Genomic DNA, 12,550 nt, shown 5'->3' with positions numbered 1-12,550 from the left:
CAAAAAAAAAAAATCGTCTGCGCATATCTTTATGTAAAAACATAAATGACTTCGAGTTTATTCGCCGAAAACTGAATACCAAAATTAAATAGCGTAAAAATAAAAACAAGTCAAATCAACAATAATTATTTCACAGTCAAAACCATAGCTGCGGAGTCGGAGTCGGAGTCAATCTCATTTTGGGGTAAAGGAGTCGGAGTTAAATATCTTAAAATCGGAGTCTGTCATTTGTCCTCCGTGTATAAATTTTTGCCAAAGCTACGAAGTCAGAGTCGAAGTCGGGGAGTCGGAGTCCAATTGTCGGGCACAGGAGTCGGAGTCGGGGTCAAGTGCCCCTAAATTCTCGGAGTCGAAGTCTGGAGTTTGGCGTCAAGAGCTATTTCCAACAAAATCTGTTTGAAGTAAATCCGCCTTCAAGTACGGAATCTACATTGACTTTCAGTTTCCCCATAGGCGCTAATGTTAAGGGATTTGAACTGTTCAAAATTGAACGGAAAACTGTTCAAATCAAAAAGATATTATATATACAAGTTTTTCATCAAACGCTTTTTCCTACAAAGTTTGTTTGAAGCAAATTCGCCTCACAGTTCGGAATTGCATTGAATTTCCCCGTAGGCGCTAATGTTAAGTTTTTTTGAAGTGTTCAAAATTGAACAAAAAATAGTTCAAATCAAAAAGTGAAATATGGGAATGACATGTCCTCGCCGAGATCTTTCGAACAAAAAAAAGTTTGTTCGAATCGGACTATTCATTCAAAAGTTATTAGACAGACCGACAGACAGACAGACCGACAGACATTTTTCCCCATCTCAATACCTTACTTTCCAATTTTTAATTTTTCGATATTTATTCAATTATTTTATTTATTTTTGACTTTTTTTTTTGTTTTTTACGATATTTTTAAGATGCATTAAGCCTTCTTTCCTGCTTTTTTCTTCTTTTTCTGACTTTTACTGGGAAAGTAGGCTAAAAAAACAAGGTATTTATATTTGTCATTGCTATTAAAAAATAAATACAAATGTTATGCCGTAATACGTAAAAACACACAACAAAACCTCGAACAATTTGCAAAACCACACCCTATGCACGCATATAATTTTAAACTCTTGTTTATTGCTATATTTTCCCCCAAAAGGTGTTATTGAGAGCAGTGAAAAGTGGTCTAAATCACAGAACGCTGCGTCTCATATCTCAGTGAATATTGGTCGTACTAATTTCAAACTTTTTGTGTTGGAATTAATTTTCAATGGAGATTATTTCCCTAAATATAATTTAGGGGACCTGGGGCCGGTATAAAAAGTTAAATTTTGTACTTTTTGACTTATTGTTGTTTTTATTTTAAACTTTCAATATCTTAACCCAGCATCTGATTTTGAACATTTTTGCAATTGGAAGTATAGATCTAGGACTAGCGGTTGCGAAAATAAAGGTCTTGCAGGTTAAAACGGAACTCCCTGTATACATACATACATACATACACACACACACACACACACACACACATATATATATATATATATATATATATATATATATATATATATATATATATATATATATATATATATATATATATATATATATATATATATATAACATATTGCTAAAAAAATCTATCATTCATAAATGATAGGTAATTAATTTTCAAAAACATTTATTTGCCAGCAGTGCTTTAAAACGTTATGATTCAAGTTTTACAAAAGCTACATAATGGCTCATTTTAAAGACAATAACATGCAGATTAACTCGAATATATAATTTAAATAATTTTAGAAAGTATATTTTTAACAAAATTTTTAAACTCAGAAATTCAAACATTTCTTAGGTTGTGTGCTTTAAAAATTTCTTAAGAAATATATTATTTTTAACATATTTTAATGAGTACTTCCAAAAAGTTTCATAGTGGGACCATGAAAGTACCAGTAGTTACAACAAATAATAATGTGGGAGCACTTTTGCGCTACATAGTTGTTCAATAACTTTTTTCATAGATAATTTCATGCACTTTAATTTAATACGTAACTTGAATAATTTTCGAATCGCGTGTTTGAAACTGAGACTCAATAATAAAAAGATACAGGATTAGCAAGTTAGCTTTTGTCATATTATAGTGTAGCATTTGATGCGAATGCAAAATTATTATTGTAATTTTTGTCTATAATTGGATCAAACTTAACCTAACAGCATTTTGAACACTACATAGATTCTAATCACAGCACTACGACGCTGTCAGGTTAGGTTTAAGCCAAGTATATTACTACAGCTTCATTAATATCTGTTTCAGAAAATCTCCAAATAAGCTTATTTAACTATTAAGTCCTTTTTTTAAATATATATATATATATATATATATATATATATATATATATATATATATATATATATATATGTATATATATATATATATATATATATATATATATGTATATATATATATATATATATATATATATATATATATATATATATATATATATATATATATATATATACTAGAGGACCCGACAGACGTTGTTCTGTTCAAACTTTGTAAATTGAAAAGTTAAAACATTTCAATAATCAAGTTTTTGAACCTTTTTTTTTTTTTTTTTTTGAAAAAAATAAGTGAAAAGAAAATGATTTAAGTTGCTTGGTGTCAGATTGCGTATATTTATTACAACTTGATTTATCTAATGCCCACTGAGCAGTTGTTTTATTAACTATTTTTCCCCCGTACTTGATGGTTTGTCCCTTCAGCCATACTCAAACGATAAAAAGCGTCCTCAAATATTAATTGTAAAAAACTAACTACCCATCTAGAACAAACGGGAAATCCCGCTGCAACATCCCCCATATGAAAAAGAATAAAACAATCGAAAGGATATCTTTTAAAAAAAATATAAAGGTAAAAACAGTTCTCTGAATAAGCGAAAATCACCCATCCCTCAACCCCCTCCTTCCCTTTGTAAAATAAACACATTCTTCAACTAAAACGACTAAAAAAAATTTAAAAATGAAAAGCAGTTCTTTGCAATTTGAAATATTTCGCCAAATAAACAAAAAATACAATAAATTACATGAACAGTAGGTTTAAAATGTAAACAAATGATCATGCAACTCTATTGTTTATAGCCAAAGTCGCCAAGCCACCACGTTACTGTAATCCAGCCGATCAGTGAGTGAAGCCAACTCCGACCGATTAGCAGTCCAAACTTTTGAACGAAAACTTTTAAAATTTCATATATTGCCTAATTTGTTCTTTCCACCAAAGATAAAGATATTCCGGGGATATCTCGATAACTGGGAATCTGGCGATCTTTTTTCATTGGTGTTAATTTTTGGCTCCAGCGCCTGCGAGACAGGTATTTTTCGTTGCAAAGCTAAACAGCTTCGTTTTTTCGTCTTTAAATTCCATCAACTTTTCCTTTAATAATGTACTGATTAGTTTGATAATCCTTAAAGTATTCTTGACATCGGTGTCAAAACTCAGATGGATTTGAGCCGAGAAGCAAATGTTGCTAGGTAAGGTACTTTCTGATCATTTGGTTAGGAAAACCTGAAGCACCGGTCCGGTCACATGGTTCAACTACGACAACAGAACACACGTTTTGCGTGAACCTCCCAGTACTTTACTTTAAAATACTCAGTCCAGTGACATTAATGTGACTATCTGTCAAAAGCCAGAATAACTACCTTTCGCAGAGCGGACTGCTGCGAGACGTGCAGGAAGAGAGTCACTTAGGTCCATGAAGGTGTTCTCTGGGATTTTGAGCCATGCCGACTCTAATGCCGTGGCCAGCTGCGCTAGATTACGCGGTTGAGGATCCATGGCGCGAACAACTCGATCGAGATGGCCCCACAGATGCTCGATTGGGTTTAAGTCAGGTGAGTTTGCTGGCCAGGGGAGGACGGTAAACTCATCCTGGTGCTCTTCGAACCACGCACGTACACTGGCAGCTCTATGGCACCTCGCATTGTCCTGCTGGAAGATGCCATCATCCTGAGGAAAAACAATGCGCATGTAGGGGTGGACATGGTCCGCAAGGACAGATGCGTACTTGTATTGATCCATCGTGCCTTCCACAATGATCAGTGAACCCAGAGAATGCCAGGAAAACATTCCCCAGACCATAATGCTCCCGCCTCCAGCTTGGACCGTTCCGGCAATGGTTGCAGGGTGGTTCCTTTCAGAGGTTTCACGCCTTATACGTCAATGTCCATCTGTCCGATGGAGCATGAAACGCGATTCATCTGAAAACGCTACCTGCCGCCACTCAGTGGAGGTCCAGCTGCTGTACTGGTGTGCAAATTCTTGCCTTCGTCGTCGATGAACAGCAGTCAGCATAGGTGCACGAATCAGGCGTCTGCTTCGGAGGCCCAGACGCAGCAATGTTCGCTGAATAGTAGTTTGAGAGACACATTTGGTAGCCCCTTGGTTCATTTTGGTGGTCAGTTGCTCAACGGTAGCCCGTCTATCTGCCTGAACGCATCTCCGCAACCGTCGTTCGCCTCTGTCACCTATGACCCGTGGTGCACCACATTTGCCACGTCGCTGATTTTGGACAGTCCCATTTTGCCCTGCACGGTACACTTTTACCACGGCGGCACGCGAACAGTTTACAAACTCAGCCGTTTCGGAAATGCTCCCACCCTTGGCCCGAAAGCCAATGATCATGCCCTTTTGGACGTCGGATAAATCGCTTCGTTTCTGCATTACGCCAACAATTGAAATGTTTTCCGAAGCCCTCACACACCCTTTATATACGCTCAACTGCACTGTGCTGCCACCTGCTTTCTGTGATTGGTTATTTAACTCTGACGTGGAAAGTACGTGGTGGTCACATTAATGTGACTGGACTGTGTATATCTCGGGACCTAAAATCGTTGCTTTTAAGAAATGTAAGCTGCACTCTCTCTCTCTCTCTACGTTTTATCTATTCTCAAATGACATATCACAGTAGGAAATTTCATTACAAAAAGCAGAGCTGACTTTCTTACTGTCCTTTGGCAACGGGTTAAATATTTATTTCAATTCTCGCTCAATAGGTTAAAATAAATATTAATCATTTGGGAGATATAACCATCCAATGTTTAAATTAATTAACAAAAACGTTTCCGATTCGATCCATCGCGCTTCAAAACCATGCTTGCCACAACTTAATTACACACAAAAAATTTGATCAAAATCGGTCCAGCCGTTTAAAAGCGTTATGGTGACAAACGTCCACACAGAAGATTTTTATATATTAAGATATACCCACGGTGATATTTTGAAATGCAGATAAATATTGATGCATTTAACGTATTGCAATGAAAGAATTTTAAAAAAGTAAATAAATAGAATAAGAACGAATCAAAAATATTTTCGTTAAATTACTTTTTTTTTTTGAGAAATCACATTGCTTATTGTTCTCATTTGACTGTTTTGGCGTCCTTTGATTTTATTTTCCCCGCGCCTCCCTCTGCAGCACCACCGTCGACCGGCCTCACGACGCTGCTCCTATAGCGAAAGCCGTCTCCAGGTTGCGTCCATATCCTACACACACACACCTACACACATATACACACACACACATATACACACACACATCTGCACACATACACACACCTACACACACACATACCCACACACTCATGCCTGCACACAAACACAAACGCTTACATACACACGCACATGCGATTGCGAAAAACATAATTTGAATTCAAGGTGTCAAAATTCAAATTAATTAATTTTAATATTAAACTTTGTCCCTTTTTTTTGCCAGATATGTTACTGGCAAAAATTAGACACATTAGCTGTCCATTATTTTCCAGGAACTTTTCAGATTTTTTTACGGAGTGCAAAAAAGAGATTATGCAAAAAAGTGCAAAACATAGCTTACATTAATCACTAATCTGCTCTAAATATTGCAAGTTTGTATCCTCGAATTAAAAAACAATGTTGAACAAGCATAAGTGAAAAAGAAAAGATCTCTTAAGAACAATATTAAACTGATGAGTTGATTTAGAAAGATCAAAGAAGTTTCAAAAACCTGTAATATTTGAAAAAATTACGAAGAATTTTAAATCTGTGCTTGCTCTTAAGTTCAACCCTGATATTAGCTTGTTTACTTTATTAACAAAGCTAGTGGTACCCGCACGGATTTGCCCGTAGTAGAAAATTAAAAGGTCATTCTACTCGGCTGTATATTTACAAATAATGGATGTTGAATTTCTCGCCAATTGGCTATGTTAATTTGCTCGCCCGTTTTACGGTTCCACGTTATGATAATTTCGCAGTTTAATCTTCCACGTTGTGATAATTTGCTCGGTAAAATGTTCTCAAAATTAGAATAGAAAAAGAACAAACTCAAATTTTCAAAAAATCGATTCGAGGTGCACACCCCCATGCTACGAACTAATTTTGTGCCAAATTTTTTGAAAATCGATCGTACAGTCTAGGCGCTTTGTGCGTCACAGAGATCCAGACAGAGACTTTCAACTTTATTATTAGTAAAGATAAAGTTTGTAATTACACTATACTTTCAATATCACAAAGTCGAAGGGATGGTAAAAAATCGATATATCGAAATATTACAATAAAGTAACATTCTAAAAATTAGTCACGATAGTTAAAAATAAGGGGAAGCATTCGATGAAAGTTGAAAAAAAGTCTTAACACAATAACAAAAATTTTAATTTTTAAAATGAGCAATAAAAAATAGAGAAAAAAGAACACAGTGAAGTAGCAAAATGTAGTGATTTACCACGATTAAACTTAACAAAGATTTGGATTACCATTCTTAACCCCTGAGAGCAACAATGAAGGGTGTGAGATATTTTTGGAAACATTCCTCAAGTTGCTTCGAGACAATAAATTGCGGTTTTTCCGCAAAAATATATTTGACTTCGAAAAATATTCGACACAACAAGGTATTGGTTAAAAACTCTTCCAACATAAGAATGAAAAAAAAAAAAAAAAACATTAAATAAGTACGCAAAATGAAGGGGAAATTTTTTTTCGTCATATCAAGATTTTCGAAATATCGAGAATGTACTGTACTAACATCATTTGTCATTCTGTTTGGCAGTATACCGATGTAATTCCTCCAGTTGTTTGCTGTTTCGATTCAATGTGTGGGTTCGATCTAGAAATTCTTCCCCAGACCACACTCATCGTGAGAAAAGCACGTTACGCTTGTGTTTTATATCTATCATCAGAATGGAAGTTTTATACAGACGAATGGAAGCTTTATAAGTCTAAAGTTGCATGAATACGTGCCATAGACATCCCTTTTCTGCGAAAAAGCCCGCAAATGTTGTTTTCGGAATAGCTGAAATATACCCGGAGCTGGACATTTGTTGTGCACATAAACTTTCTCCGTTTGGTGTGAGATGATGCCTGTGACACTATAGCGAACATTCTTCATGTCACTGTCATCATTCTAAATCGCAGATAGCAGGGAAAATCCCACCGCGAGTCTGGCGTAAACAGTAGCAGGCTCCCCCACCGAACGCATCCCGAATATATGAAAAATTTAGTAGGTCAAAGAGGAGAGACATTACTGAGCAAAGAGCTGGAGAGCCACAGACGATGGGTTCTCGAAGTTCACAAATATCTTGTAACTGAAAATAAATGCAAAATACACTGTAAGAAAAACCGAAACGTTATTGGTTATTTCCGTGGAACGTTTCGGGATTTCAGAGGTTTTCACCTATTTCCCCTCAAAATCAAGTATTTTCGCAAAAAAGTTTCCTGAATTTGCAAAACCATGCACGAATGCAGACTTTTCACTTGTGTGAAACATGTTTTTTTCTACCAACTTAAAGGTTGACTGAGCGTATTTATTAAGTGTATCGGCTTTAGTTTAATTACTTCCCGTCTGGATTGACTAAGCTCCCAGTGGGAGCAAATAAGTCACTGGATAGCTGCAGATTTGCGAGGCAGGAATTGCAGGCAAGGAATAGGTGTGGTTCTTGCTTGCAATTATTCGCGTAGCTTTGGCCAGGGTTGCGCTAATACTTCTGGAGCTTTCTTGGTAAACCAGTAGGGTTCTAATCAAATACATTAAACCTATTCAATTTTTGAAGAAGGTTCTCGACTGGCCTTAACAGAGGAGATTTCCCAATATTTCAGAAAGGTTACTGTCTTTTATCGGAAAACGTTCCTGGGCGGTCATTCCAAGCTCGTCAGCTTGCGAGATCGAGATTTTCGCTCACGTGATCGGTTGTGATGTAGAAATGTCGCAAAATAGTATTCTAATCTACTCGAACTAGGTTTTTGTTAGATATGTTATTGGTTGAAATTGGGAACATCAACTGCCTATTATTTTTCAGGAACGTTTCTGAATCGTTTTTACAGTGTAGCTATAAATATTAAATGTATTAAACGTCTCTTAGATTCTATGCATTCTCTTGTTGTCTTTACGCGAGAGATGAAAACATTACAGCAGTAATTAAAAAGCAGAATCGACTAGATTATGACAGAGAAAGTAACGTAAAAGATAGTCTTTAACAAAAAGAATGTATTTACCATTGTTAGATGCATCGCAACACATCTGAAAAATGGCGCAGCACATTCTGTTGAGGAACGCTACGCGGCAAGATGCGCAGGCGGGAGCAGTGCAGTCTGGAAGTTGCAGGAGAAAGAGGAGCAGGACGAACAGGGCCCATTTCTTTGAATTGTCTTTAGATAGAACACAATACTTCATGATTCTGAAATTAAAAAAGACAGAATTGTCATTGAATACATTGGCAAATGCCATTTAACTTTTTATAGAGGGTGTTCCGTTTTAACCTGCAAGACATCTACGTTCGCAATCGTTAGCCCTAGATGCATGCTTCCAACAGCAGAAATGTTCAAAATCAGATGTGGAGTTCATATATTGCAAGTTTGAAACAAAAATAAAAGTGAGTCAAAAATACAAAATTTAACTTTCTATACGGGCCCTTGGTCCCCTAACATATTTAGAGAAATAATCTCCTTTGAAAACTTTTGCTGACACAAAAACCTTGACATATGTGCGACCAATATTCACCGAGATATGAAACGCAGCATTTGTGCCTTACTCCATTTTACACTCGCCGTAAATAACATTTTTTGGGGGGAAATATAACAGTTAACAAGTGTTTGAAATTGTATGTGTGCTTAGAGTGTGGTTTTTCAAATTGCTCGAGGTTTTGCAGTGTGTTTTTACGCATCACGGCATAACATTTACATGCATTTTTGAATAGCAATGAAAAATATAAATTCCTTGTTTTGTTTACTTAAACAACCTGTCATTCTTCTGGAAGGGCAATAAGTTCTAATTTCATCTTCTGTATGGACCCTTAAAATTTTGAACTGGAATATCTCCTTGAGTTTTGGTCACACAAATGTCAAGTTTTTTGTGTCACTAATAGTTTTCAGTGGAGATTATTCTCCAAAGATAAGTTAGCGGATCTAGAGCCAGTATTAAAAGTTAAATTTTATCTTTTTCGATTCATTTTTATTTTTGCTTCAAGTTTTCAATATCTCAACTATGCATCTGATTTTGAACGTTTTTACAATTGGAAGTATGCATTTAGGACTAACGGTTGCGAAAATAGAGGCATTGCAGGTTAAAACGGAACACTATTTCATTTACGGTTCAACTGTCCCCAAATTTTGCACATTCATCAGTTGGTTCATAACAAAAAAAAAAAGATAAAATTAATTTGAATTTTGACATTTGGAATTCAAATTATGTTTTTCGCAATGACAAGTGTGTGTATGTAGACTGTTTGTGTTTGTGTGCAGGCATGAATGTGTGGGCATGTGTGTGTATGTGTGTGTATGTGTGCAGGCATGATTGTGGGTATGTGTGTGTATGTATGCGTGTGTGTGTAGGATATGGACGCAACCTGGAGACTGTTTTCTCTGGAGGAGCAGCATTGTGAGGGGCCGGTCGACGGTGCTGCTGCAGAGGGAGGCGGGGGGAAAATAAAATCATAAGAACATAAAAACCGTCAAGTGAGAACAATAAGCAATGTGATTGCTCAAAAAAGGACAAATCAGCCCATGCAGGGCCGTATCCAGAGGGGGGACCTGACGGGCCCGGCCCCCCCCCCCCGAAACCCGAAATGTTTTGCACCGTAAAACAGGTTTTTTTTTTTTTTTTTAAATTCCTAATGTCAGAAAAGGAAAGTAACAATGTTTTTTTTTAATTCTTAATTTTGCTACTATTCAAAATTTATAATATTTTGAAGAAATACAGAAAAATCAGTTCTAGTTCTCATTAGCTGCAAAGCACACTTGAAATTTAGACCTTTAATTAGGACTTCCTGCTCTCTTTCATAATTCAATTCAGGGCAGTCCAGGGTTAAGGTAGGCCCTTTGTCAGTTCGGTAGATTTTTCAAGTCTATCAAACTGACTTCTATGACTTCCTCCTCCAGGGGCATGCACAGAAATTTTGGGGCTGTCACAAATGCTTCTTTTGGGCCCCCTCCATATTGCTTACCTATATTTTCAACCCTAGGTTTAAAAATATTGGGCCCCATTTAAGCTCGAGCCCGGGCCAACAGGTGTTTCTTCTCCCCTCTGTGCACGACCCTGCCCTCCGCTCCCTAAAACTCTTATAAAACTTACACTGTACTGATTTCGAGCCGGGGACTCCCCAAAGGCTGGGCCCCTAGTTTCCGATTAGGCGAGTATCTTGTTACCAAGATGTGCCAAATTCAGCTCCTTGATACATCCTGAGTAAAAAATGCAAAAATCACGATTCTCGCGTTTTTGTAGCAAAACTTTCAAGATCATTTTTGTGACTGATATGTTTCTTGTCTTGCATTTATTTAATGTCGAATTCAGTATCATGGAAGTTCTTCTGTTATTGCTTGTTTTTTTTTTCTTACTTCTACTGCATACTGTTAATATCTTTAGTATGAAAAAAAAATAACACTTACTCTACTCTCTTTCTTTTTCTGCACTACTTGTGATTGGAAAAAAAAAGTTTGTTTCGAGGAATATTTCGTTGCACTTATTTTTAAATTAAAACGGGTGTGTCTTACAAAGTTATAATCATTTTGCAAGACTGCAATCAACTTCTGAAAAGTGTAAATAAAGAGCTTCAAATAATTTCAACTGTTCGAGAGTCTGAAAATTATTTAAGTTTTTGAATTTCCTTGAAAAGTTCTTCAATTTTGTATCTTATCAAGAAAATAAAGTATGAATTGTCTAAATGGCCGGAATATTACTCTTCCGTTCTTATTTTCTGAATGTCTACACCATTTCTTTTAAATTATTTTGTACAATTTTCATACTGTAGGGCATTTAATGAAAAAAAAGGGGGGGGGGGTAGGGGGAGTGATCAAAAACAAACTTCACTAAAAGCCGATATGAGCAGATGACGAAGTGCTTCTCTTTTCTCCTTTCTCGTTTTTCCCCTCTGTCCATTAAGTTCCATGATTTGTCGAGCAAGCAGTTTTTATTTTGTTCGATTTTGATTTGCAAAAGAATGTATAACCTTTAAAAAACTTTGTTTGCCTATTTTTTTTTCATATTTTTGTAGTCACAATTACCTAATATAAGGCCTCAAAATACAGCTTTTTTTTCCGAAAATTTCTCGGGGGGAAAACCCCCGACCCCCTGAAATTATGGATGTTCTACATTCGACTTAAAGGGACACTCTCCTGTTATCCTTACCACTACAAGGTGAATAAGAAAAATAATAAGAAATTAAAATAACAACAGTTCAAACAGTGGAATCATTAAAAATCGAGACAAAAAGTCTTCTATGTTAACATTTTTATGCGTTTGGTGTGTCTATATATAATATATGTGTGTGTGTGTGTTAGGGGAGGGCAATGTGCTAATCCGGGTCCCTCCCGAAAAAAATTTCTGGATACGGCCTTGAGCCCATGTAAAAATATTAGTTTTAATTATGTCTGTGAACAGTTTTAACAAAGGGAGGTGATTTGACCTTATCACGAACATGGGTCCTCAAAAGGAACAACTTTGCAAAAACGTCAAAAAGTATTATCAAACTTTTTAAAAAACTGAAAATTCTCTACTGGGAATATAAAAATATAATAAACCACAATCGATATATATTTTTTAAACATTATCAAAAATTCTATGTATAAGTACTTTAATAGAAAAGAAAAAGATAAATCGTCACATTCAGTCGGGACACTAAGTAGTTATTTTCTGTTTTTTGGCGACACTTGCGCATAGTTCAGCATATGCAGCACAGGATCATATCTCCACCCAATACTTATTTGTCTTAAAAAAAGACACGGAGCCCCAATAATGGCAAGCATGGCATTTACTGGGCAAAATTCTTTTTTTCCAGGGTTATCAAGTCACAGGAGTAATTGACGGTACACAGCCACATTTTTCTTTTGCATTCGTCAACTACATAAACTAGACTTTCTAGAACTAAAACAACTTTTTTTACACTTGTAAACTACAGTGAACCGTAAAAAAAAAGAAAGAAAAAGAAAAAAAAGAAAGGGAAAAAAAAGAAATTTACTGTAAAATGAGATCAGGCAATTTTTTGACAAAACTCTTTTGTAATAACGGTTGATATACTTCTGCCTGTTCTAACAAACTATTATCCGTTTTCCACAAGAAGG

At 35.9% G+C, this 12,550-nt stretch overlaps 1 long non-coding RNA gene across 1 annotated transcript in view; it reads right to left on the bottom strand.

The window, feature by feature from the left end:
• LOC129228117 (uncharacterized) overlaps nt 1-12,550 on the bottom strand; it is a 106,424-nt gene that overhangs the window by 5,937 nt on the left and 87,937 nt on the right. The window contains exon 2 of the long non-coding RNA XR_008580888.1: nt 8,492-8,673. This is a non-coding gene — a long non-coding RNA (uncharacterized LOC129228117). The remainder of the gene's footprint in view (nt 1-8,491; nt 8,674-12,550) is intronic.

Source organism: Uloborus diversus, chromosome 8 (assembly GCF_026930045.1).
Source record: "Uloborus diversus isolate 005 chromosome 8, Udiv.v.3.1, whole genome shotgun sequence".
In the NCBI taxonomy this organism is placed as follows: domain Eukaryota; kingdom Metazoa; phylum Arthropoda; class Arachnida; order Araneae; family Uloboridae; genus Uloborus; species Uloborus diversus.
Note: the sequence above shows the minus strand (reverse complement) of the source record. Positions and strands in the feature narration are given on the sequence as shown.